Consider the following 26,685-nt stretch of genomic DNA (forward strand, 5'->3'; position numbering starts at 1 on the left):
CTTCTACCATGATAATTTTGAACTTGGGAATCTCTGTGTTGTACTTAACACAATTAAGATTCTTATTAGTTGCTATAGATCATGCATGTCTACTTGCTTACTGTGTGTAATTGTCCTCCTCTGACTATGGCTCTATCAGACCTTCCTAACTTAGATTCATAGTTTTAAAATCCCGTTGGACTAATTCTGAACTATGCTCTTCCCTAGACCCACTCTGGAAAGCTTAATATATGTATCTTGTGTACGCTTACCTTGTTGACTCTAAGTGGCGTGTTTCCTCAACTCTCATGATGTTATGCCTATCTTTAGCATGTCCTCACATACTTAAAGATTTAACCCATGTTATTAGTTTTCCATGTCAAATTTACCATGTTGAAATTGAATTTATTTCATGTTCCTTACTTAATCAAATCTGTCACTCTTGCTTCTAAATGACCACGTGTTCATGAATTTTGCTAAATGTCACACAATCATGTCGCTATGAGGTGTTTCTTTAAAAACTGTTTAGTTGATTTCCATGTGTGGTCCATTAATTTATTTAGTAGAGTGGTCAATATTGTCATTATTGGGGTGGAAATGAGTCCATGCGCGGCTTTGGGTTATGCAAATGGACATACTCTCCTATTATGGGAAGTGTTTGGATCTGGATCAGCTAGTCGAGCAAAAGAAAGTCTATTGAAGGCCCTGTCAGTGCTGGGTTAGCTTCTTTTGAGTCTACTCTATTTATTGGGCTTGTAATCCTCTCGATTCTGTAATATTATATCTGTTTCTTCTCTTGTCATTGAGCACGTAATAATTTATAATAGCGAATAATGGGGAGATTAATGAAAAGAGGCTGAGGTAGCCTAATATTTGCATGAAAGGGTAGAAAACCTGCCTATAGGGTCTCTGTGTAATATTTGTTATTCCATTCAGCATGCCTTGTTTGTTATTCCGTTTGTTATGTTGCACACTAATAGTGTCACGACCCAAAATCCTAATCTGTCGTGACGGCACCTATCTCAATACTACGCAAGCCGACAACACTAATAACCCACAATTATTTTTAAATACTGAAAACATAATAATTAAGTTTAAGAGTAAATCCCACAAATTATGGAAATAAATACACTCCCAAAACCCGGTGTCACTGAGTACATCAGCATTTATACATTACAAGTATAGACAACACAGTCTATCATAGTCTGAGATCAAATACAGTAAACAAGGAGATAGGGAAGGAGAAACAAGGTCTGTGAAATACGGCAGCTACCTCTGAATCTTCGTAAAATCAACTGTGCGAAAGAAACAACACCCACTGTGTCCGGGATCATCTGGATCTGCACACGAAGTGCAGTGTGTAGTATGAGTACAACCAACACAGTAAGTAACAATACTAAATAAAGATCTGAAGATAGTGACGAGCTTCACAGCTAAGTCCAAATACAGTAATTTCCAACATAAAAAGGTAGACATGCTTTCAAGTTCAACATTTAAAATTTCACAGTAATTTCATATCAACTTCGACTGAAACAGAAGATAATGTCTTTCATAAACTTCCAAAATAATGATATATGACCGTTGAAATGCAGTAATAATGAAATTAATGCATCCTCTCAGAGTAACAGTCACTTAGTCCTCCCATTCACTCCAACCTCACAGTCACGCTTTCCTCACAGTCACTCAGCACTCGGCACTCGCACTCAGTAGGTACTTGCGCTTACTGGGGGTGTGTACAAACTTCGGAGGGGCTCCTTTAGCCCAAGCGCTATAACAAGCCAATCATGACATAAATCAAAAAAACATGCTGCGGCGTGCAACCCGATCCCATAAATATCCTCACAATTAGGCCCTCGGCCTCACTCAATCATCAACCTCTCCAGTCTCTCGAGCTCTCAGAAATCATGATAAGCAGCCTAACAACAATGATATTATGCATCAATAATGAACAAGAGAGACTGAGATGTAATATGCAAGTAAAATCGTGACTGAGTACAAAATAGTAATTTAACAGATAATTCAGCCTGTACACGGCTTCTGTGGGTCCCAACAGTGTCAACACATGGTTTAAACATGATTTATAGTTAAATTTCCCTAATACGTGGAAAAATGTATGGGTAGCAACAATTTATTCAACAACACTGATCCATGGAATTGACCAAGTCACAATTTATACGGTGCATGCCCACACGCCCATTACCTAGCATGTGCGTCACCTCTAAACCAATCACATAACACATAATTCGGGGTTTCATACCCTGAGGACCAAATTTACAACTATTACTTACCTCAAACCGTATAATTCTTTATTCTGCAATGCCTTTGCCTCGCGAATCGGCCTCCAAATACCTCGAATCTAGCCACAAATAATTCGATTTAGTCAATACCAATTATATGAATTAATTCCATATGAAAATATAAATTTTCCAACAAAAATTTGAAATTGCACTCAAAATTCGTCTGCGTGGACCATGTCTCAGAACCCGACAAAAGTTACAAAATATGAATGCCCATTCATCCACGAGTCCAACCATACCAAATTTACCAAATTCCGCTAACAACTCGACCTTCAAATCCTCAAATCTTATTTTCAAATCCCTAGGCCCAAATCCTCTAATTTCACCTCAAAAACACGTAATCTAGTCGAAATACTCAATGATAATCCAATTATACACTTCCTTCTTCCAACTTCAAGAAGCATATCAATAATAACACAACAACAACCTCAAGAACATGTAGGAGAGATGGAATCTTACCTTAATAAACTAGGACCTGCTAATTATCCTCCAAACAGTCATACCATAAGCAGCTACGACAAGCTAATCTATGAGAGATGGAGAGATAAATTCTCTATTATGATTTTGCTGCCCACGTTTTGCCCCATCAAAAGATAGAAATGTTTTGAAAATAAAATCCTAAAGTTGCCTCTCAATCTCTCATGTTTTTGTGCTTTTAAGGCTAGGTGGTGATGCTTGTTATAAAACCCTTATAATTTGAAAATGTAACTTTGAAGTTTACTAATACTTTGTGGCTTGTGGGGCCCACATAATAATCATTTAATAAGAAAAAGAAGCTTGGCCATGGAGCAGCTACCAAGATAAACCTATCCATGGGACATGAGTCATAGAGTGGAGATTTGAGTAGTCCTACGTGGACTCCATAATTGTCCCCTATTTTGGACACATGTCTCCTACTAATCCCTAATTACATCTTGTATTTAACTAATTACCCACATAATTAATTACTAAATCTCATTTCACTTAGATAGTAATATAATTCATATACCTTACTATCAAGGCCATATAGTATAGCACTAGTCCATAAATATGGGGTATTATAGCTTGGACCGTATTTTATCCCAAAATATCAAACTTCGACCAACCTCATTTTCTTCAACTCGTTTACCCTCTAACCTTCACGACTCTTACTTATCACTTGTTTGAAATAGCATAAGTCAACATCCGGTCAACTTTTCCAACTTAAGTTTTCAATTATGAGACTAAGTGTCTCAATTCTCTCCGAAATCCTTCCGGACCCGAACCAACTAACCCGGTAAGTCATAAAACGACTATAAAGTATAAATTGAGTAGTAAATGAAAAAACAGGATTATAATACTCAAAACGACTGGCCGGGTCGTTACATTCTCCCCCTCTTAAACAAATGTTCGTCCTCGAACGGGTTTAGAATCATATCCGGATCCTCAAATAGGTGTGGATATTTGCTCTGGATCTCTCGCTCAATCTCCTAGGTAGCTTCTCCGACTGGTTGGCCTCTCCACTGCACTTTCACTGAAGCTATGTTCTTTGATCTCAGCTTTCGAACTTGTCGATCTAAAATGGCCACCGTCTCCACATCATAAGTCAAATTACCATCCAAATGAACTAAATCCCAAACTTGAGACGGATCCCCGACATACTTTCGGAGCATAGATACATGAAACACTGGATGAACATATGATAGACTAGGTGGCAAGGCAAGTTCATAAACCACATCTCCAATCTTCTTAAGCACGTAGAACGACCCAATATACCGAAGGCTCAACTTGCCCTTCTTCCCGAACCTCAACACACCCTTCGTGGGCGAAATCTTGAGCAGAACCTTCTCCCCAACCATGTAAGCAACATCACGGATCTTTCGGTCGGCATAACTCTTTTTTTTAGACTGCGTCATGCGAAGTCGCTCCTGAATCAATTTAACCTTCTCCAAAGCAACCTGAACAAAATCAGTACCCAATAGCCTAGTCTCACCCGACTCAAACCAACCCACCAGAGACTGACAACGTCTCCCATTTAAAGCCTTACACAGAGCCATCTGAATGCTCGATTGGTAGCTGTTATTGTAAGCAAACTCTGCCAGTGGCAGAAATTGATGCCAAGAACCCCCAAAATCAATGACACAAACGCGTAGCATATCCTCCAATATCTGAATAGTGCGCTCGGACTGTCCGTCCATCTGAGGGTGAAATGTTGTACTCAACTGAACTTGTGTGCCCAATTCTCGCTGCACTGCTCTCCAAAACTGCGATGTAAACTGCTTGCCCCGATCTGAAATGATGGACACTAGCACACCATGTAGGCGAACAATCTCGCGAATATAAATCTCAGCCAACCGCTTTAAAGAATAATTAGTACCAACTGGAATAAAATGCGCGGATTTTGTCAATTGATCTACAATCACCCAAACATCATCAAACTTCTTCAAGGTCCGTGGGAGCCCAAGAAATCCATGGTAATACACTCTCATTTCCACTCCAGAATTTTAAGTCACTGAAGAAATCCGCCCGGTCTCTAATGCTCGTACTTCACCTGTTGACAATTTAAACACCGAGCTACAAACCCAACTATATCTTTCTTCATTCACCTCCACCAATAGTGCTGCCTCAAATCCCGATACATCTTCGCAGTACCTGGATGAATGGAGTACCGCGAACTGTGAGCTTCCTGGAGAATCAACTCACGCAAACCATCTACATTAGGCACACATAGCCTGCCCTGCATCCGTAATACACCGTCATCCCTAATAGTGACTTCCTTGGCATCACCGTGCTGAATCATATCCTTAAGGGCAAGAAGATGAGGGTCATCATACTGACATTCTCTGATATGATCATAAAGAGAAGACTGAGAAACCACACAAGCCAAAACTCAGTTCGGCTCGGAAACATCCAATCTAACAAACTGGTTGGACAAGGCCTGAACATCCAAGGCTAAAGGCCTCTCTGCTACCGGTAAGTATGCTAAGCTGCCCAAACTCTCTGCCTTACAACTCAAGGCATCGGCCACCACATTGGCCTTTCCAGGATGATAAAGAATGGTGATATCATAATCCTTAAGCAACTCCAACCACCTCCGCTGCCGCAAATTAAGATCCTTCTGTTTAAACAGATGTTGTAGACTCCGGTGATTAGTATAAACCTCATAATGGACACCGTACAAATAATGCTGCCAAATTTTCAAGGCATGAACAATAGCTGCTAACTTAAGGTCGTGTACCGCATAATTCTTCTCATGTACCTTTAACTGTCGGGATGCATAGGCAATCACCCTACCGTCTTGCATAAGCACTGCACTGAAACAAATACGCGACGCATCACAATACACAGTATAAGACCTTGAACCAGTAGGTAACACCAATACTTGGGTTGTAGTCAAAGCTGTCTTGAGCTTCTGAAATCTCTCTTCACACTCATCCGACCACCTGAACGGAGCACCTTTCTGAGTCAATTTAGTCATAGGTGATGCAATAGATGAGAAACCCTTCACGAAGCGACGATAATAACCGGCCAAGCTGAGAAAACTCTAAATCTTAGTAGCTGAAGATGGTCTGGGCCAACTCTGAACTGCCTCTATCTTCTTTGGATCAACCTTAATCCCTTCACTAGATACTATGTGTCCTAAAAATGCCACTGAACTAAGCCAGAACTCACACTTAGAGAATTTAGCATAAAGTCTCTCTTATCTCAGCCTCTGTAATACAATACCCAAGTGTTGTGCATGTTCCTCCTGACTACGTAAGTACACCAGGATATCATCAATAAATACCATGACAAATGAATCAAGATACTACTGGAATACGTTATTCATCAAGTGTATAAATATTGCTGGGGCATTGGTCAGCTCAAATGACATCACAAAAAATTCATAGTGACCATAACGAGTCCTAAATACCGTCTTTAGAATATTTGAATCCCGAATTTTCAACTGGTAATCCCTCGATCTCAAATCAATTTTGGAGAATACCTTCGCTCCATGTAGCTGGTCAAATAAATCACCAATATGCGGTAAAAGATACTTATTTTTGATTGTAACTTTGTTCAATTGCCTGTAATCGATGCACATCTGCATAGTACCATCTTTATTTTTCACAAACAGAACCGGTGCACCCCAAGGTGACATACTAGGCTTAATAAACCCCTTATCAAGAAGTTCCTGAAGTTGCTCTTTCAATTCTTTCAATTCAGCTGGTGCCATATGATACGGAGGAATAAAAATAGGCTGAGTGCCCGGCACCAAGTCAATACCGAAATCAATATCCCTGTCGGGCAGCATACCCGACAGGTCTGCAGGAAATAACAAACAATAGTAGGAGTATCTGCATCAACATCTCTCACAAAAGCCAAATATGACAAACACCCCTTCCCAACCATACGTTGGGCTTTCAAATAAGAAATTACCCTACTGGGAACATGATCTAGAGAACCTCTCCATTTGACCTTCGGCAACCCCGGCATCACCAACGCCACGGTTTTTGCGTGACAATCCAGAATAGCATGACATGGAGATAACTAATCCATGCCCAGGATTGCATCGAAATCAACCATACTGAGTAGTAAGAGATCGACTCTAGTCTCCAGTCCCCCAATAGTTACCACACAATCGCGATATACACAGTCCATAATAATAGTATCGCCCACCGGAATAGATACACTGAACAAGTGAAACTAAGGACTCACGGGGCATATCCAAATAATGAGTAAAGTATAATGATACATACGAATAAGTAGAACCAGGGTCAAATAATATACAAGCCTCCCTATGGCACACTGAGACAATACCTGTGATTGCTGCATATGAGGTAATGACATCTGGTCTGGCAGGAAAAGCATAGAATCGGGTTTGACTGCCACCTGATCAGACTCCCCCTCTTGGGCGACCCCTAGATGACAGAGCCCCACACCGAGCTGGCTAGGCGGGTGGCAAAGTAACTGGTGCTGAAGTCGTAGTCTGACTCCTCTGCGGCACTGGACCTCCCGGGCGACAAGGACACTGCCTCTACATATGCCCAAACACCTCACACTCAAAGAAACTCCCCGGTACTGGTGGTGGTGAGGACTAAATCGGGCCCCGAGAACCAAAATAACCTCTATAAGCACCCGGTGCAAATGAACCTTGAACTGAAGGAGCACGGGACGAACTCTGGGCTGGAAGGGCACTGAGAGATGACTGACTCTGATGAGAACTATATGAACCATGGCTGGATGATACACCACGGTGAGCTGGACGACCCGTCTGAGCGTGTTTGTAAGGACGACCCCTACCGCGGTAAACCTGAACCCCTAAAGGAACACTGCTGAAACCACCCGGTCCACGAGGCCTCTTGGCCTCCCTCTCTCCACGCTCCTGGCTACGGACCATCTCTATTTGCCGAGCAATGTCAACTACCTCATTAAAAGTAGCACTATCAGGACCCAAAATCCAAAAAGGCCGTGATGGCACCGGACACAACTGTCAGGCAAGACAACCATAATCAATTAACTTAATTACACATTTAGTATTTTTGAAATCAAAATTTCTTCAATGAAATAATAAAGATAAAACTCATAGAGTAAATGATAAATATTTTTAGCAACTAAATTTCTAAATAATTCACAACTATTTCCAAAACCCGGTGTCACAAGTGCATGAGCATTTACTAGGAAATTTAAAATAAAATACAGCATCTGTCCAAAATACAAATTAGATAGGAAAATATAATAACTCTGAAGGAGACTCTGTTAGCTGCGGATCGTAATATAGAATGCAGCTCACCTATGTCCCCACAATTATTAATCACACCTCTGCACCCACAAGCCCGCTATACATATATGTACCTTCATACTAAAATGTTCAGCAAGTGCAGTATGAGTACGAAAACAACGTGTACCCAGTAAGTATCAAGTCTAATATCGAAGTGGTAGAGACGAGATGGTCGACCTGGACACTCACTAAGGGTCAATAATAATAAGTAACATAAAAGCAGAAATAGTTTTATCAATATGATTCACATAGTTAACAATAATTTTTATTGAACCAGCAGAAATAATTAAATTCCTTCAAATGGAACAGTTCTCAATATATTAATTAAATTCCTTCAATTCAAATAATTTCCAATTTATCAATTAATCTCATTTACAAGAATAATAATTAATTCCTTAACAAGCAGAGATAAATAAATTATTTAAATCCCAATAATTTCCAATTTATCAATTAGCTTCACAAGCTACAATAAATTATCAAAGTATTATGTAATTATTATTATTAGGCACGATTTCTGCCGAGGACGTACGGCCCGATCCAGAGTATCGTGTACACTGCCCAGGGACGTGCGGCACGATCCATAGATGCATCTATCCTGCCGAGATGATCGGCCCGCTCCAAAAGAAATGAGGACATTTTCTTATGTACCTCTGTAATGAGAGTATGTTTATTATAAGATAAATTCAAGATGATGAATAATTTTTTTTTAACAATTAATTAATTTAAACAGAAATAAGCATATGAGATTTTCATCTTTTACTATCTCTCACTAACAATTTACGATTTATATCAAATAATGTAATTAAATAACGGATACAATTTACACAAGCAATTCATGCTTTGAGTCCTAAACTACCCGGACTTTAGCATTAATAGTTGCTACACACGGACTCTCGTCACCTCGTGCATACGTAACCCCCATAATTAGCAACAATTATTAATTTAATTACCTATGGGGTAATTTTCCCCTCACAAGATTAGACAAGAGAGTTACCAAGTCTCAATGCCCACTTCCGATCACGATGTCGTGAAAAAATCCCAATTTGGTGCCGAAAATCCGAAACTATCCAAAAGCTATATGAAATAATTAATACATGTTAAATAATTCAAAATTTATCTATTAAATAAATTACCCAATCCAAAATTATAAAATTCCTAAAATTCACCCCGGGCCCACATGCCCGAATTTCGGAACTTTTCGGAGGGAATCGTTACCCATAATCTCAAGAACTCAACTATACCATTTTCATCCAATCCCATAGTAATTTTCGTGGTTAAAATCAAAAAATACTAATTTCTAGGTTTTTCTTCAAAACACCAAATTTTTACTAATTTTCATGAATTGTCACGCCTAAATAGTATTTAACTTGCAATAGGTAAGAATCACTTACCTTGACATAAATGATAAAAATGGAGCTCCAAAATCGCTCCTGGGTCGGCTCCCATGGAGGAAATGAGATGAAATGAGCCAAACCCATTTTTTCAAACTTATACACTGCCCAGGCGACCCTTCATCGCGTTCGGGAGACCCCCATCGCATGCGATGAACAAAATTCTCAGAAACCATTTTCAAACTCTTTTTAGACAGCCTCTAGTATAATGGTCATAACATTTTGTACAAAACTCCAAATCATAAATGGTTTGACTTTCTGGAAACTAGACATCAAGTGCTATAATTTTCATATGTTGATAATCTCCCAATTCCTTATAGATTTTGAGATATAAGCTGTCAAAGTCAGCCTTGTGAAATACAAATTTCTTCATCTTCCTGGACAGCATGTAGTGTACCAGCCATAACTTTTTGTACACAAATCCAAATTCTCAATAGTTTACCTTTCTGAAAACTAGACACAAAGGGCTACAATTTTTTGTTTTGGATCATCTCTAAATTACTTATAGATTGTGAGATATGAGCCTCCAATATCACACCTGCGGAACAGAAATTTTCTTCTTCGTGAACGCGAAGAACAAAATCCCAAAAGCCAAATCCTTATTCGCGAACGCGAGAGGATCCTTGATGCCGATTGGATACTTGACGCGCCTGTCATAGGGGTATCATGTGTCGACTTGTGAGCATGGCTTTGGTTCAGCCATGCAAGCAAGGGTCCGTTGGCCTAAAGGTGCAGGTGTGGGCGACACTGCACTACTTCGGAATGAAAGCGTGCTGCAAGAGGGCTATGTATGGGCATGGCACGAAAGAGGCGCATGACAATGGCCAAGGGCTAAAGGTTGCCTTACTCGGGCGAGGCACGAGCTAGTCGCGGATGCACTAGGCGAGTGTCAAGCTTGAGGATTGGGCTGTGCACGCGGGAGCGATGCTCAGTCTTGGGCTAAGGACAAGGCATGTCCTAAGCCAGTCCCCAGGGCGCGCATGGATTGTGATCCTAAGATGGAGTGCCACGACATGTCTAGGGACAAGGGCCTAGGCATCTTACGGGCGGCACAAGTTGGGGCGAGCCTGCGGGCGAGCCCCACCGATAGGCACAGGATCGTGCTTGGGAAATCCTAGTACAGGAAGAAGGCTGGCCCGCGGCCGAAGGGGAGTCCGCGGGCGCCGCACGGGCGAGCAGGTGCCACTACCCAATGTAAGAATTTGGGCCCATGACACCAGCATCAACTATTGCAAAACAGCCCGAAATGATCTGAAACCACCTCGAAACACACCCGAGGCCCCCGGGACCCCGTCCAATCATACCAACCAGTCCCATAACATAACACAAACTTGTTCGAGGCCTCAAATCACATCAAACAAAATCAAAATCATGAATCGCACCCCAATGCAAGCTTAATGAACTTTAGAACTTCAAACTTCTACATTCGATTCCGGAACCTATCAAATCACGTCCTCAAATTTTGCACACAAGTCACATTCGACATTACAGACCTACTCCAACCTCCAGAATCGGAATCCGACTCCAATATCAAAAAGTCCTCTTCCGGTCAAACTTCTCAAAAACCTTCAAATTTCTAGCTTTAGCCAAATGACTCCAAAATGACCTACGGACCTCCGAATCCACTTTCGGATGCGCTCCCAATTCCAAAATTACCATACGGAGCTATACCCATACTCGGAATCCCAAACGGACATCGATAACCTTGAAATGCACTTCAACCCAAATTTATGGAATTCTTCCAAAATGCTAACTTCCATAATAGGTGCCGAAACACTCACGGGTTATCTAAAACCCGATACGAACATACACCCAAGTCTGAAATCATCATACAAACCTGTTAGAACCTTCAAATCCCGATTCTGATATCGTTTACTCAAAAATCCAACTTTAGTCAATTCTTCTAACTTAAAGCTTCTGAAATGAGAATTTTCTTTCCAAATCAACTCTGAACTTCCAAAATTTTAATTCCGACCACGCGTGCAAGTCATAATACCTGAAGTGAAGCTACTCGTGGCCTCAAACTGCTAAACAATGCGCTAAAGCTTAAAACGACCAGTCGGGTCGTTACATTCTCTCTCACTTAAATATACGTTCGTTCTCGAACGTGCTAAGGATTGCTCTAGGGTTTTTCGTAATTATTGTTTAATACCTCGTGCACTTACCTGTGCTTCCACAACTTAGTTGAGTACACTAGCTCGAGCCAGTCTGAAGATTCTCCTTTTTTACTTAGCCAAATAAGCCTTAGAGTCCAATTCCAACATCCGGAATTCTCTGCTAGGCATGTTCCCATCATACGAACACCGTATCAATCACTACACGATGCACTGATACATGATTGCATACCTTTGCTGAATTAACACTATGCACTGCATAACTCACATGACCATAATAACATCCTCTGATAACAATAGTTGAATTTCCACGAATCTGATGCTCACAATGCACCTCATGACATATATAAGTCTTGTTCCAACTCTTGCAATACCGCCACGACAGAAGAGATGTGTAGAAATTCATAACCACCTGCTGAATCAATCAAATCATGGGGTTGCCCCTCCTGACAAGGACCATTACCTTCTTCTGAACTGAATAACGATATTTGTTCCTTATTATACCTTATATAAATTTGATTGTACTTATTTCCGGTCCAATAGTCTCAACTCACCCAGTATAAGATGTTCGGGCAATAAGCCACCACAGATGCTGCCAAAAGTCTCATACGGTACCACAATGTGCTAATAAGCTACAAACCCAAATATGATACCTCTCACGAGTCATGAGCAAGTCTAGTAGAGTCTTGCGGATCGGTACAAAGACGTCTGTACTTATCTTCGAGAGGCTACAAGGTTGTTAGGAATACCTCCCTTTTGATTCCTCATCATGCGATTTGATTTCTTTGAGGCTTATGCCTTCATTTCCTTCTTATTCAATCTTATGCGACGCGAAGCGATTGTTATAAATTGGGGATCGAGGAAATTGTTAATGGTACTACAGATGTAGTGCAGGATGCTTCTCCCTGTGTAATTAATTAGGCTATTGTCGTCGCCTTGCGAAAGGACGCTCTGTCGTTTCAAGTTAAGTATCAATACTACCTAAGGTTTTAAAATTTGGCATTGATTGTTACGACGATTCGTGCATTGTTATCGCACATTGTTTATGTAATGGTAGAATGCATATCTATGTACCAGGACAGTAAACGACTTGAAAGAAGGTTTTCTCAGTACATGATTCAGAGGTTCCAAGTTTTAATTCCAGAGGAGAAAAAGGCAATCAGACTATGAATGTTCAGGTTTGGGGCTGATGGAGTAACGAAGCTTGATATTTTCGAGTATGGTAGAGTTATCAATTTTGATGTAGTGTCATCGCCTTGTAAAATGCGTTAAGGTTCGCCAGTGTTATGGTTTTCCTCAACTCGCCTTCACGACAGGGTGTTAGGAATTTTTATAGGGGAAGCAGTCGTTAGAGATCACGGTGTGCAGTGATTCAGGATCGAAGCAGCGTTCCTAGTATTGATGTCCCGAGAAGGATGATCGTCAGAAAGGTTTAAAGCTGGTAACGAGCAATTGGATCAAGTGCTACAGAGACGGATTTTTAGTTAAGGCAACAACTGGGCAGCGAAGGATGAGGAAGGACATGTGAAAGGTGTCTTGTGGTGGTTAAGTTCCTAGGTGGCCAAGTGTGAGAAACAGAAGTTGAGTAGTTGCTTAAAGAAGAGTGGCAAGGTAGCATATGAGTTACGTGGTAGGATAACTACACGGCTTGAGGAAATTTTGAAGTGATTTGGGATTTAGGATGGATAGTGACTAGGTCTACAAACTTAAGTTGTAATATTAACTGCTATATTGAGGAAGATTGGATACAACAGGAGGGAGTTGCTTGATATGAAGAATGATACAACATGACTTTGGATTAGAATGTATTGTTGCACCTTTAGTTGATGTTCATGAGGAGTGAACGGACTAGTGCAGCTGGTGAATGAGCTCGGACTCAGGATGATCTACTGATTTTGTAGTATTTGCACCCAATGCAGTGGCGTTGGAATATGTCGGCATGTAATTTCCATAGGTGGGTTATCTCCTATGAGCAAGTTAGCAGTTGCGTGGTATTGACGAAGCTTCTGCGAAAAATTCTACTGGCTACCCAGTAAGAGATTTAATATGTAAATGTGGCTAGTGGTTCGGAGTGTTTATTAAAGGTTAATAGAAGGATTTTGAGAAATTTGGCGAGTTGCATGTGCAGGATCATGTCAACAATAAAGAAAGAATCTCAGTGGGTTCCAGAGTTATGTAATTGTATCTTCAAGCTAAGTGGGAGAGCCGCACTATCTACAATTAGATTGCATGGTTGTCTATTTGTGAGGTTCCTGGTTATCGGTGTATTGATGGGTCATTGCAACTAAGGAAAGAAAACATTAGTGGTAATCTGAGCAAAGAATTTGGGGAATGTGTACCATATTTGGCCGTATCGATTCATATTCAGGTTTTTGGAAGACTCGGAGTTTATGCTTCGTGTAGATGTAATGCACAGGGAAAGTGAGACAGTCGGGTGTCTCCTTGAGAAAGTATCCATGTGCTAGCAGGGCCTTGGAGTTGATCATGTTTGGGAACAAATCAGAACAAGTGACTCTCAATAACGGTCTTAGCGGGTTCAAAAATTTAAAGTGCGGTGTCTAAGGATCTCGAGTCCGTAGTATGGTTGAGTATCGAGCTTTTGCAACAGATTATGAAACGGGGCTTGGAGTACTCTGCTTTATCTTCAGGTTGTGGTGTAGCATTTGAGAAATGGAAGAAAATAACTTCGGATTCATAAAAGGAGTATCAGAATGGGTGTACCAGTTGAAGATATAAAAGTGCGCACAATGAGGGGTATGAGATGATTTGTGGATTTTGAAACAGCGTGGTCTCGTAAAATAAGGTCACTCGGGATGAGTACGGATTTGAGTTCATGATGTAATGAATGGAGCTATTATTATTTCTAAGGCAAGTTGAGAATAAATTGAGAAAAGATGACCTGCTAACAATGGTTGAATCGGCATGATTGTGGCAATGATCAGTTCCTTCAGCGCATTGAGTTATGCATGTGATTTGTGGCGGTACGTGCGAGGCTCGACGGCCGCCGTAATTGATTTTATTTGGAGGAATTCAAGTATTATGACATGTTATGTGTAGAGGGATCCCAGAAGAGATACGGTGGTTTAGACCACTACTTGAGGCCGGTATATTCTGCGGATATGGGAATTCAGTTAGGTGTTGTAATGGTTCTCTTGAAATAAGTTAAGCAGAAGGCTTCTATATGATGAAGTGTTTACCCTATTAGTGGTTCGGGAGTTATGATGGAATTCTTGTACTCCTGCGCATTGGCGTGGTTAAGTGCACTAAGTAGCATGGGATTCGAAAGTTGAGGATTCAAGATTTTGGTTCGGTGTTGACAAGGATGTCATGAGCTCGGATGAGCAGGAAAAGGATTTAGATGTTTAAAGTAAGATGGTATTGTTTTCGGCATCATCTAAGGTCGATGTTAGGTGTAAGAGACCTTGTGTATGGATTTGTGGATTCTTGATATGCTTTACAGCATTAGTGTAACCGGTAGCATGGATGTGCAGACTTGTTACCTGGTGTGGAAGGTCGTGGGAGCGTGTCTCACGGAAAGATTGTGTAAGAGTGACATGTAGTCACTTGATTGGGTGAAGATTGAAACCAAGTATGAAGACTGTGGTAATATCGTTGATTCGAGAATTTATGACCTAAGTGAACCTAGTGTTTGATACCATATTGTCATGACCCAAAATCCAAAAAGGTCGTGATGGCGCCGGACACCACTGTTAGGCAAGCCAACCATAATCAATTAACTTAATTACCCATTTAGTATTTTTGAAATCAAAATTTCCTCAATGAAATAATAAATATAAAACTCATAGAATAAATGATAAATATTTTTAGCAACTAAATTTCTAAACAATTCATAACCAATTCCAAAATCCGGTGTCACAAGTGCATGAGCATTTACTAGAAAATTTAAAATAAAATACAGCATCTGTCCAGAATACAAATTAGACAGGAAAATATAATAACTCTGAAGGAGACTCTGTTAGCTGCAGATCGTAATATAGAATGCAACTCACCTATGTCCCCACAATTATTAACCACACCTCTGTACCTACAAGGCCGCTATACATATATGTACTTGTACAATAAAATGTGCAGCAAGTGCAGTATGAGTACGAAAATAACGTGTACCTAGAAAGTATCAAGTCTAATCTCGAAGTGGTAGAGACGAGATGGTCGACCTTGACACTCACTAAGGGTCAATAATAACAAGTAACATAAAAGTAGAAATATTTTTATCAACATGATTCATAGAGTTAACAATAATTTTTATTGAACCAGCATAAACAATTAAATTCCTTCAAATGCAACAATTCTCAATATATTAATTAAATTCCTTCACTTCAAATAATTTCCAATTTATCAATTAATCTCATTTATAAGAATAACAATTAATTCCTTAACAAACAGAGATAAATAAATTCTTTAAATCCCAATAATTTTTAATTTATCAATTAGCTTCACAAGCTACAATAAATTATCAAAGTATCGTGTAATTATTATTATTATTATTATGCACGATTTCTGCCGAGGACGTACCGCCCGATCCAGAGTGTCGTGTACACTACCGAGGGACGTGCGGCACGATCCATAGATGCATCTATCCTGCCGAGGCGTTCGGCCCGCTCCACAAGAAATGAGGACATTTTCTTATGTACCTCCGTAATGAGAGTATGTTTATTATAAGATAAATTCAAGATGATGAACAATTTTCTTTTAACAATTAATTAATTTAAACAGAAATAAGCATATGAGATTTTCATCTTTTACTATCTCTCACTAACAATTTACGATATATATCAAATAATGTAATTAAATAACGGATACAATTTACACAAGTAATTCATGCTTTGAGTCCTAAACTACCCGACTTTAGCATTAATAGTTGCTACGCATGGACTCTCGTCACATCGTGCGTACGTAGCCCCCACAATTAGCAATAATTATTAATTTAATTATCTATGGGGTAATTTCTCCCTCACAAGATTAGACAAGAGACTTACCTTGTCTCAATGCCCACTTCCGATCACGATGTCATGTAAAAATCCAAATTCGGTGCCGAAAATCCGAAACTATCCAAAGGTAATATGAAATAATTAATACATGTTAAATAATTCAAAGTTTATCTATTAAATAAATTACCCAATCCAAAATAGTAAAATTTTTAAAATTCACCCCAGGCCCACGTGCCCGAATTTCAGAAATTTTCGGAGGGAATCGTTACCCATAATCTCAAGAACTCAAATATACCATTTCCATCCAATCCCATAGTAATTTTCGTGGTTAAAATCCAAAAATACTAATTTCTAGGTTTTTCTTCAAAACCCCAAATGTCTACTAATTTCCAAGAATTTTCACGCCTAAATTCGTATATAAACCTAGTATTTAACTTGCAATAGGTAGGAATCATTTAACTTGACATAAATGATGAAAATGGAGCTCCAAAATCGCTCCTAGGTCGGCTCCCATGGAGGAAATGAGATGAAATGAGCCAAACCCATTTTTTCAAACTTATACACTGCCCATGCGACCCTTCATCGCGTTCGCGAAACCCCCATCGCGTTCGCGATGAACAAAATTCTCAGAAACCATTTTCAAACTCTTCTCAAACAACCTCTAGTATAATGGTCATAACATTTTGTACAAAAATCCAAATAACAAATGGTTTGTTTTTCTGAAAACTAGACAACAAGGGCAATAACTTTCATATGTTGATCATCTCTCAATTCCTTATAGATTTTGAGATATAAGCTGTCAAAGTCAGCCTTGTGAAATATAAATTTCTTCATCTTCCTGGACAACCTGTAGTGTACCAACAATAACTTTTTATACACAAATCCAAATTCTCATTGGTTTACCTTTCTGAAAACTAGACACAAAAGACTACAATTTATATGTTTGGATCATCTCTAAATTCCTTATAGATTGTGAGATATGAGCCTCCGAAGTTAGACCTGCGGAACAGAAATTTTCTTCTTCGCGAACGCGAAGAACAAAATCCCAGAAGCCAAATCCTTCTTCGCGAACGCGAGAGGATCCTCGCGAACGCGAAGAACAACACCAGACACCAGTATCAGCTATTGCAAAACAGCCCGAAATGATTTGAAACCACCCTGAAACACACCTGAGGCCCCCGGGACCCCGTCCAATCATACCAACCAGTCTCATAACATAACACAAACTTGTTTGAGGCCTCAAATCATATCAAACAACATCGAAATCATGAATCGCACCCCAATGCAAGCTTAATGAACTTTAGAACTTCAAACTTCTATATTTGATTCCGGAACCTATCAAATCACGTCCAATTAACCTCAAATTTTGCACACAAGTTACATTCGACATTACGGACCTACTCCAACTTCCGGAATCGGAATTCGACCCCGATATTAAAAAGTCCACTTCCGGTCAAACTTCTCAAAAACCTTCAAATTTCTAGCTTTAGCCAAATGACTCCAAAATGAACTACGGACCTCCGAATCCACTTCCGGGCGCGCTCCCAATTCCAAAATCACTATACGGAGCTTTACCCATACTCGGAATCCCAAAGGGATATCGATAACCTTGAAATGCACTTCAACCCAAATTTATGGAATTCTTCCAAAATGCTAACTTCCACAATAGGTGCCGAAACACTCACGGGTTATCCAAAATCTAATACGGACATACACCCAAGTCCGAAATCATCATACGAACCTGCTAGAACCTTCAAATCCCGATTCTGATATCGTTTACTCAAAAATCCAACTTTAGTCAATTCTTCCAACTTAAAGCTTCTGAAATGAGAATTTTCTTTTCAGATCAACTCTGAACTTCCAAAATTTCAATTCCGACCACGCGTGCAAGTCATAATACCTGAAGTGAAGCTACTCGTGGCCTCAAACTGCTGAATGACGTGCTAGAGCTCAAAACGACCGATCGGGTCATTACAAGCACCAGATACCCTCTCCATAGTCATAAGCAACCGCAAGTGATACGTAAGGCCATCAATGAATCTCCTAATCCTTTCCCTATCAGTGGGAACCAGTCAAACTGCGTGATGAGCCAACTCATAAAATTGCATCTCGTACTACGTCACAGGCATGCCATCCTGGCATAATTGTTCAAACTGTCTGCACAGCTCCTCTCTACGATACTGCGGCACAAACTTCTCCAAAATGAGAACGGAGAATTCCTGCCATCTAAGTGGTACTGCACCAACCGGCATGCGCCTCTCATAAGCCTCCCACCATCTGAAGTCAGCCCTAGAAAACTGAAAAGTAGTGAACGAGACCCCACGGGTCTCCAGAATACCCGCTGTCCGAAGCATCCACTAGCACTTATCTAGAAAACCCTGAGCATCTTCTGACTTAGCACCGCTAAATGATGGAGGTCGAAGCCTCCCAAATCTCTCAAGTCTCCTCTGCTCATCGTAATGCCACAACGGGGACTAGCGGGGCCTGAATAGCTGCAACCAGTTGGGCCTCTGATATCTAAAGTCCCTGGACTAACTGCTCTGGAGTATGGGCAATAGGGGTATGAGTACCTCCCCGGGCCTGAGAAGTGGCTGGTGCGGCCTGAGCCGAAACCACCTAAGCAAGACCAGTGTAAACTGTCAATATCTGGGCCAAAGCCTCCTGAAGGCCTGGAATCACAATGGGCACAGCTGGTGCCTGAGCTGGTCCTGTCGGCTCAGTTATATCTGGAATCTTCTCCTGATCTGGAGCAACTGGTGGTACTACAGGTGCTGCTCCAACTCATGTACGAGCTACACCTCTACCTCGGCCTCTACCACAGCCCCGGCCTATCGCGGCCTAACTAGTGGCACTGGTGGCTGACCATCCGATCCGATAGTACGTGTCCTCACCATCTGTGAGAGAATAGAATAATAGAAATTTAGTCTTCGGAATCAACAAATTCGCATGACAGAATACAAGAAAGTGAATGTTTTTTCCTTAGGATTCGACTGCCTCTCGAAGATAAGTACAGACGTCTCCGTATCGATCCGCAAGACTCTACTAAACTTGCTCATGACTCGTGAGACCTATGTAACCTAGGCTCTGATACCAACTTGTCACGAACCAAAATCCTAACCTGTCGTGATTGCGCCTATCTCAATACTAGGCAAGCCGACAATACCAATAACTGTCACACCTCTTTTTTTTCCGAGGGGATAGGGAGTTTTTCCAATTTAAGTGACGCTAATCACAATGGGATTATTTATTTATTCACAGTTGCCACTTGGAATAATTATTATAATGTCCCAAGTCACCAGTTTATTTTAAAATCCTAAATCGAGGAAATTGACTATATTTATGGTCCGCGAACACAGAAGACCGGGTAAGAAATTTTGTTAACCCGGGAGAAGGTGTGAGGCACTCCCGGATTTCGTAATTTTAGCACGGTCGCTTAACAATTAATACTTGACTTAATTATCTGATTTAATACATATTTAAAACATATTGTGCATTTCTCCTTTGACCGCTTTTAATATTTATGAAATTTGATTGAACAAGTCACGATGTCGCGCACTCGTTGATTTTGTATATATTGCGAATCGCGTCACGTGAAACGCACCCGCGACTTACAACATGTTTGATTTATTATTATTTGAAGTTATGATCGAGTCGCGTGAAACGCGCACTCGAATTGAAATTTATGTATCGCAACTATGCCACAAGAACCGTACTCATAATCAAGATGAGTTTATTATTAATCGCTCATAAAGCAAGCTATGATGTTACTGCGTTGTTCATTTTCCTAAGTTTGAGATTGCTTTGATCGGTCTCAGAATTATGAAAATTGTTTGTGAAAGAAATTGGGTCGCCTCATGTTATTGTGCCCGGATTCCTTTCAATTTCAGTTTCCTTCCGAGTGACTACCTAATTAAGCATGAGTCTAAAGTGCATACACCAACAGCAAGCATTTTGTGTAAATTGTTGCATTAATGAACATTAAGTTAATCTCCTTTAAATCAAGTAATGAAATTTCGTTTCCAAATTAGACAATTTTAGCTCAAGGTACCATAAATAAGAATGAAATTCTCACAAATTTATCACACAAACATCAGATAAGAATAAGATAAAGTCAATAAATAAAAGGATGAGATAATGGAACTCAAAGCAGATTAACTTTCCTGTGAATTTAGGCCAATGAACAGACCCTCCAAACGAAATTGTAAATCAGATTTCGACGGAAATTCGGCAAGAAGGACTCGGACCGTAAAGGGAAACTCGAACATGGACTTTCGATGACCTCGACGCTCACCGGAAAACTCAAACTAAACCAAAAAAACGAACCCAACAAACTCCATGACAGTAACTCATGATTTGGAGTTGTTTCGGGCTGCTTCAGGTTGTTTTCGCTGAAATTTTTAACGAAGAGAAAGGTGCCCTTTTTTGGATGGTTGGAGGCTGGTCTCTTAATGAATAAGGAAGCTGTGCTTTTTGGTATCAATCCCTTCCCATATTCTATTTCCGTTTTCCCCCTTCCCCGTTTTTTTCTCTGGTTTTTTCTGTTTTTTTCCAGCTCTGTTTTCCCCAGGCCCTTCCCGTATCAATCTGTGTGTTTACGTAGCTGAACGGGAGCGTGTAGGTGAATTTGGATAAGAGGGAATAAATATGGTTATGGAGAAAGGCTAGATGTCACAAAGCAATTGGTTCTAAAAAAAAGAATCTTTGAGAGCAAAAATTAAGGGAAAGGGGACCACTTAAAATTCTTTCTTACTTTTGCATTTCCAACTTTGTTATTCTCGTTTCTTCTTCTTTTTTTTTCTTTTGTTTGTTTTTAATTTTTCTTTCCTTTCTTTTTTCCTAAAGTTAAACCAAAAATACTAATTGTCTAAAAAATAGGGAATAACTAAAAATAAAACAAAATAGCCAAATTAAAGAAATTTTAGTACTACTCAATACTTATTAAAAGCCTACAACTTTAAAACTAAACTAAGTAAATATATTTTTAAAACATTTCTTCTTATCTTTTAAAAAATAAAATGTCAAGGCTATTTTTTGCATTTTTTTTTTCAAGAGTACAACTAATTAGACAAAATATCAACTAAGAAAATATTTTTTGTAGTTTTTGATTTTTAAGATAAGATAAAGCAAAAGAGTCAAAACTAATAAAAATAGCAAATTAGACCAAAAAGAAATATATAAGCACTAAGATGTGTAAAATTTCGGAGAGGGTCAAAAATTACATGTCTACAATAATCCACAATTTCTTTTAAATACTGAAAACATAATAATTAAGTTTAAGAGTAAATCCCACAAATATTGAAAATATATACACTCCCAAAATTCGGTGTCACTGAGTACATGAGCATCTATATATTACAAGTCTAGACAACACAATCTATAACAATCTGAGATCAAATACAGTAAATAAGGAGATAGGAAAAGAGAGACAAGGTCTGCGAAATACGGCAGCTACATCAAAATCTCCGTAAAATCAATTGTGTGAAAGAATCAACATCTACTGTGTCTGGGATCACCTGGATCTGCATACGAAGTGCAGGGTGTAGCATGAGTACAACCAACTCAGTGAGTAACAATACTAAATAAATAACCGAATATAGTGACGAGCTTCACAACTAAGTCCAAATACAGTAATTTCCAACATAAAAAGGTAGGCATGCTTTCAAGTTCAACATTTAAAATTTTACAGTAATTTCATATCAACTTCGACTGAAACAGAAGATAATGTCTTTCAAAAAATTTCAAAACAGTGATATATGACCGCTGAAATGCAGCAATAATGAAATCAATGCATCCTCTTAGAGCAACAGTCACTCAGTCCTCCCATTCACTCCAACCTTACAGTCACTCTTTCTTCAGAGTCACTCATTCCTCACAGTCACTCATTCCTCTCAATCACTCAGCACTCGGCATTCGGCACTCGCACTCAGTAGGTACCTGCGCCCACTTGGGTGTGTACAAACTCCGGAGGGGCTCCTTCAGCCCAAGCGCTATAACAAGCCAATCATGGCATAAATTAATAAAATATATTGCGGCGTGCAACCCGATCCCATAAATATCCTCATAATTAGGCCCTCGGCCTCACTCGGTCATCAACCTCTCCAGTCTCTCGGGCTTTCAAAAATCATGATAAGCAGCCCAACAACAATAATATGATGTATCAATAATGAACAAGAGAGACTAAGATGTAATATTCAAGTAAAACCGTGACTGAGTACAAAATAGTAATTTAACAGATAATTCAACATGTACAAGACCTCTGTAGGTCCCAACAGTATCAACACATAGTTTAAACATGATTTATAGTTCAATTTTCCTAATACGTGAAATAATGTACGGGTAGCAACAATTTATTCAACAACAGAGATCCATAGAATTGACCAAGTCACAATTTATACGGTGCACGCCCACACACCCATCACCTAACATGTGCATCACCTCAAAACCAATTACATAACACATAATTCGGGGTTTCATACCCTCAGAACTAAATTTACAACTATTACTTACCTCAAACCGTATAATTCTTTATTCTGCAATGCCTTTGCCTCTCGAATCGGCCTCCAAATACCTCGAATCTCGCCACAAATAATTTGATTCAGTCAATACAAATTATAGGAAATAATTTCATATGAAAATACAAATTTTCAAATAAAAACCCGAAATTGCACTTAACAATCGTCTGTGGAGCCCATGTCACGGAACCCGACAAAAGTTACAAAATATGAACGCCCATTCACCCACGAGTCCAACCATACCAAATTCCGATAACAACTCAACCTTCAAATCCTCAAATCTTATTTTTAAATTCCTAGGTCCAAATCCTCTAATTTCACCTCAAAAACACGTAATCTAGTCGAAATACTTAATGATAATCCAATAAATACTTCTTATACGGCACCGTATACACTTCCTTCTTCCAACTTCAAGAAGCATATCAATAATAACACAACAACAACTTCAAGAATATGTAGGAGAGATCTTCCAACTTCAAGAAGCATATCAATAATAACACAACAACAACTTCAAGAATATGTAGGAGAGATGGAATCTTACCTTAATAAACTAGGACCTACCTATTATGCTCCAAACAGTCATACCATAAGCAGTTACGACAAGCTAATCTATGAGAGATGGAGGGATAAATTCTCTATTATGATTTTACTGCCCAAGTTTTGCCCCACCAAAAGATAGAAATTTTTTGAAAATAAAATCCCAAAGTTGCCTCTCAATCTCTCACGTTTTTGTGAATTTAAGGTTAGGTGGTGATGCTTGTTAATAATATACATATTCTGAAAATAAAACTTTGAAGTTTACTAATACTTAGTGGGTTGTGGGGCCCACATAATAATCATTTAATAAGAAAAAGAAGCTTGGTCGTGGAGCAGCCACCAAGATATACCTATCCATGGAACATGAGTCATAAAGTGGAGATTTGAGTAGTCCTACGTGGACTCCATAATTGTCCCCTATTTCGGACACTTGTCTTCTATTAATCCCTAATTACATCCTTGCATTTAACTAATTATCTACATAATTAATTTCTAAATCTCATTTCATTTAAATAGTAATATAATTCATATACCTTACTATCAAAGCCATATAGTATAACACTAGTACATAAATATGGGGTATTATAGCTTGGACCATATTTTATCCCAAAAAATCAAATTTCGACCAACCTCATTTTCTTCAACTCGTTTGCCCTCTGACCTTCACGACTCTTACTTATCACTTGTTTAAAATAGCATAATACGTATAACTATCAAAATTCAAATTCGGAGTCGTTTACACATAAGTCAACATCCGGTCAACGTTTCCAACTTAAGTTTTCAATTATGAGACTAATTGTCTCAATTCACTCAGAAATCCTTCCGGACCCGAACCAACTAACCCGGTAAGTCATAAAATGACTATAAAGTATAAATTGAGCAGTAAATGAGAAAATAGGGTTATAATACTCAAAACGACCGGCCGGGTCGTTACAAATAGAAAGCATGCCTATAAGAATCATGCACACCTCACTTGTACATTGTTCAAACATGTTAGTCTAAGTATCTACCATACTCATTTCTATGTTACTACTGTATATTTAGACAACATGCCTATAGGATGTATATGTTTTTGTTAATCTAGATATCACGTCCCTAGGACTACAAATAATCAATTGGTCAATTGCTTCTATTAGTTTAGTGTATTGCCCATATAGATATCATGACTATAGGATTCTAATCTTTAATCGACTATTTACGTTGTTTTAATTACGCTTCCCCTCCTATATGATATGTTTATAGGAATAAAGTGTTATAAAATCAAGCATAATTGTCAATTGTTAGAAATCCTGCCTATAGGATAATTTTACGCGCATAAGAACTTGTTTATGATATCAACGTTGTTAGTACTAGACTCTCAAAGTTGTCTCACTGCCCAATTATGTAACTGTTAGAAACCATGCCTATAGGACATTAACGTCTGCCTAAGAACCGCGCTTATAAAATCAACATTAGTAACGTGGTAACTCGTATAGCTTTATTGCCTCACCAACAATTAGAAATCATGTCTATAGGACTTGCGATATTTTAACATGCTTATACGCTGCTTATATAATACTGGAATCCAGAATCACCTAGAAACCATGCCTATAGGACTTTAAATTTTGATTCTGAAATTATATATTGCCTGAACCGCCCGCGTGCATTTGTTGTTTATGTGTGGAGGCTAACTTAGGACTTTAATTGTCTTTACGTGAAGTCCTATCTATTTTGAATGTCACCTAACTTTATCATTTTGAGCAACCTAAGCTGAGTTTACAACCGCCTAATATTAGGTCCAAAGCCTCCTGGACCATAGGTATGGGATGTGTAGTGCATGCATAGGGTACGATTTAGAATTGAATTAGAGCGTCTTTAAGTAACAACCTCAACATAGTAATTAGGTAGTAGGAGATGATAGTATGTGCCCGCTGAATAATATGAGCAATCCCTACCTTAAGAGAGTTGAGAAATATTATTTATGTTGCGCGGGGTGATCCTTTCGACTAAAAAACTTAGGACCCCCCTTTCATTATGTACTTGTTATTTACACTTAGTCACTTAACATAGATCAATGTGGTTGCATCCTTGTAGTCATTAAGATTTATACCGATTCTCATGTGTTATAATAAGACTCTTCGACTTCTAAATTTTCCTTTATTTATTTGATCACCTAGCCTAATTACATAATCCACTTAGCTTAAAGTTTGGCCGGGACCTACAGTTGTGGACCTCGAAGAGTGCCTAACACCTTTTCTTTGAGGTAATTTGAGCCCTTACCCGATCTTTGGTTGCGTTGACTAGTCAAACAGAGTTATTTGCAAGTAGGTTCCCTAATACACCTTAAAATCGTTAGGTAGAGACTCTTCTCTTTTAATACCTCCTTTAAAAGAGTTGTCACACGTCGAAACCCGCTTTCACAAGAAAAATAGGCGCGATAAAGCCCTTGTCAAGAAGGTCTTTCAACTGTTCCTTCAACTCATTATGTTCTGCTGGAACCATTATATAAGGAGGTATAGATATGTGCTGAGTGCCTGGCATGAGATCGATGCCAAAGTCTATGATTCTTTCAGGACGAAGTCCGGAAGGTCATCTGGGAAAACTTCTAGAAATTTGCTAACAACTTGCACAGACTGAAGAGATGGTGGTTATGATTCTCGATTAATGATGTGATCCAAATAGGCGAGACACCCCTTACCGATCATTCGTTGTGCCTTAAGGTAAGAAATAAACTTACCTACAAACGATGTTGAACTACCCTTCTACTCTAAGACTTCTTCATTTGGAAATCAGAACCTGACTATCTTTGCATGACAATCTAACATGGAATAGCAGGAAGACAACCAATCCATACCCATGATCACATCGAAATCCACAATTTCTAACTCTATGAGATCGGCTTCGGTGTTGCGACCTTGGAATGAAACTATACAACCTCTACAGACTCTTGTAGATTTCACTTACTAACCAAATAGAGTAGATACTAAGAATGACTCACTAAGATGTTCAGGTTCTAGCTTGAGGTTAATTGCAAAATATGGAGTCGCATACGAAAACGTTGAACCTGGATCAATTATGGCATAAGCATTATATGAGTAGACTAGAAGTATACATGTAATAACTTCTGTAGATGCCTCTGCACTCTGACGATTAAGTGTAGCAAACAAACGGGGTTGTCCCCCTCCCTAAGTAACTTGATCTGCGCCTC

At 39.3% G+C, this 26,685-nt stretch overlaps 1 long non-coding RNA gene across 2 annotated transcripts; it reads right to left on the minus strand.

Moving 5' to 3' along the window:
- Window positions 1-1,082: 1,082 nt before the first annotated feature.
- LOC138896480 (uncharacterized) lies at window positions 1,083-21,082 on the minus strand. 2 transcript variants are annotated; one of them, XR_011409662.1, is made up of 4 exons: window positions 16,498-21,079; window positions 7,035-7,704; window positions 2,268-2,335; window positions 1,083-1,319 (listed from the first exon to the last, which is right to left on the minus strand). It is a non-coding gene; the product is annotated as an uncharacterized lncRNA (long non-coding RNA). The 2 variants fall into 2 exon arrangements; XR_011409661.1 differs by having other exon boundaries at window positions 7,035-21,082.
- Between the last annotated feature and the right edge of the window lie 5,603 nt (window positions 21,083-26,685).

The sequence above is a fragment of the Nicotiana tomentosiformis genome, chromosome 7 (assembly GCF_000390325.3).
Source record: "Nicotiana tomentosiformis chromosome 7, ASM39032v3, whole genome shotgun sequence".
Classification (NCBI taxonomy): domain Eukaryota; kingdom Viridiplantae; phylum Streptophyta; class Magnoliopsida; order Solanales; family Solanaceae; genus Nicotiana; species Nicotiana tomentosiformis.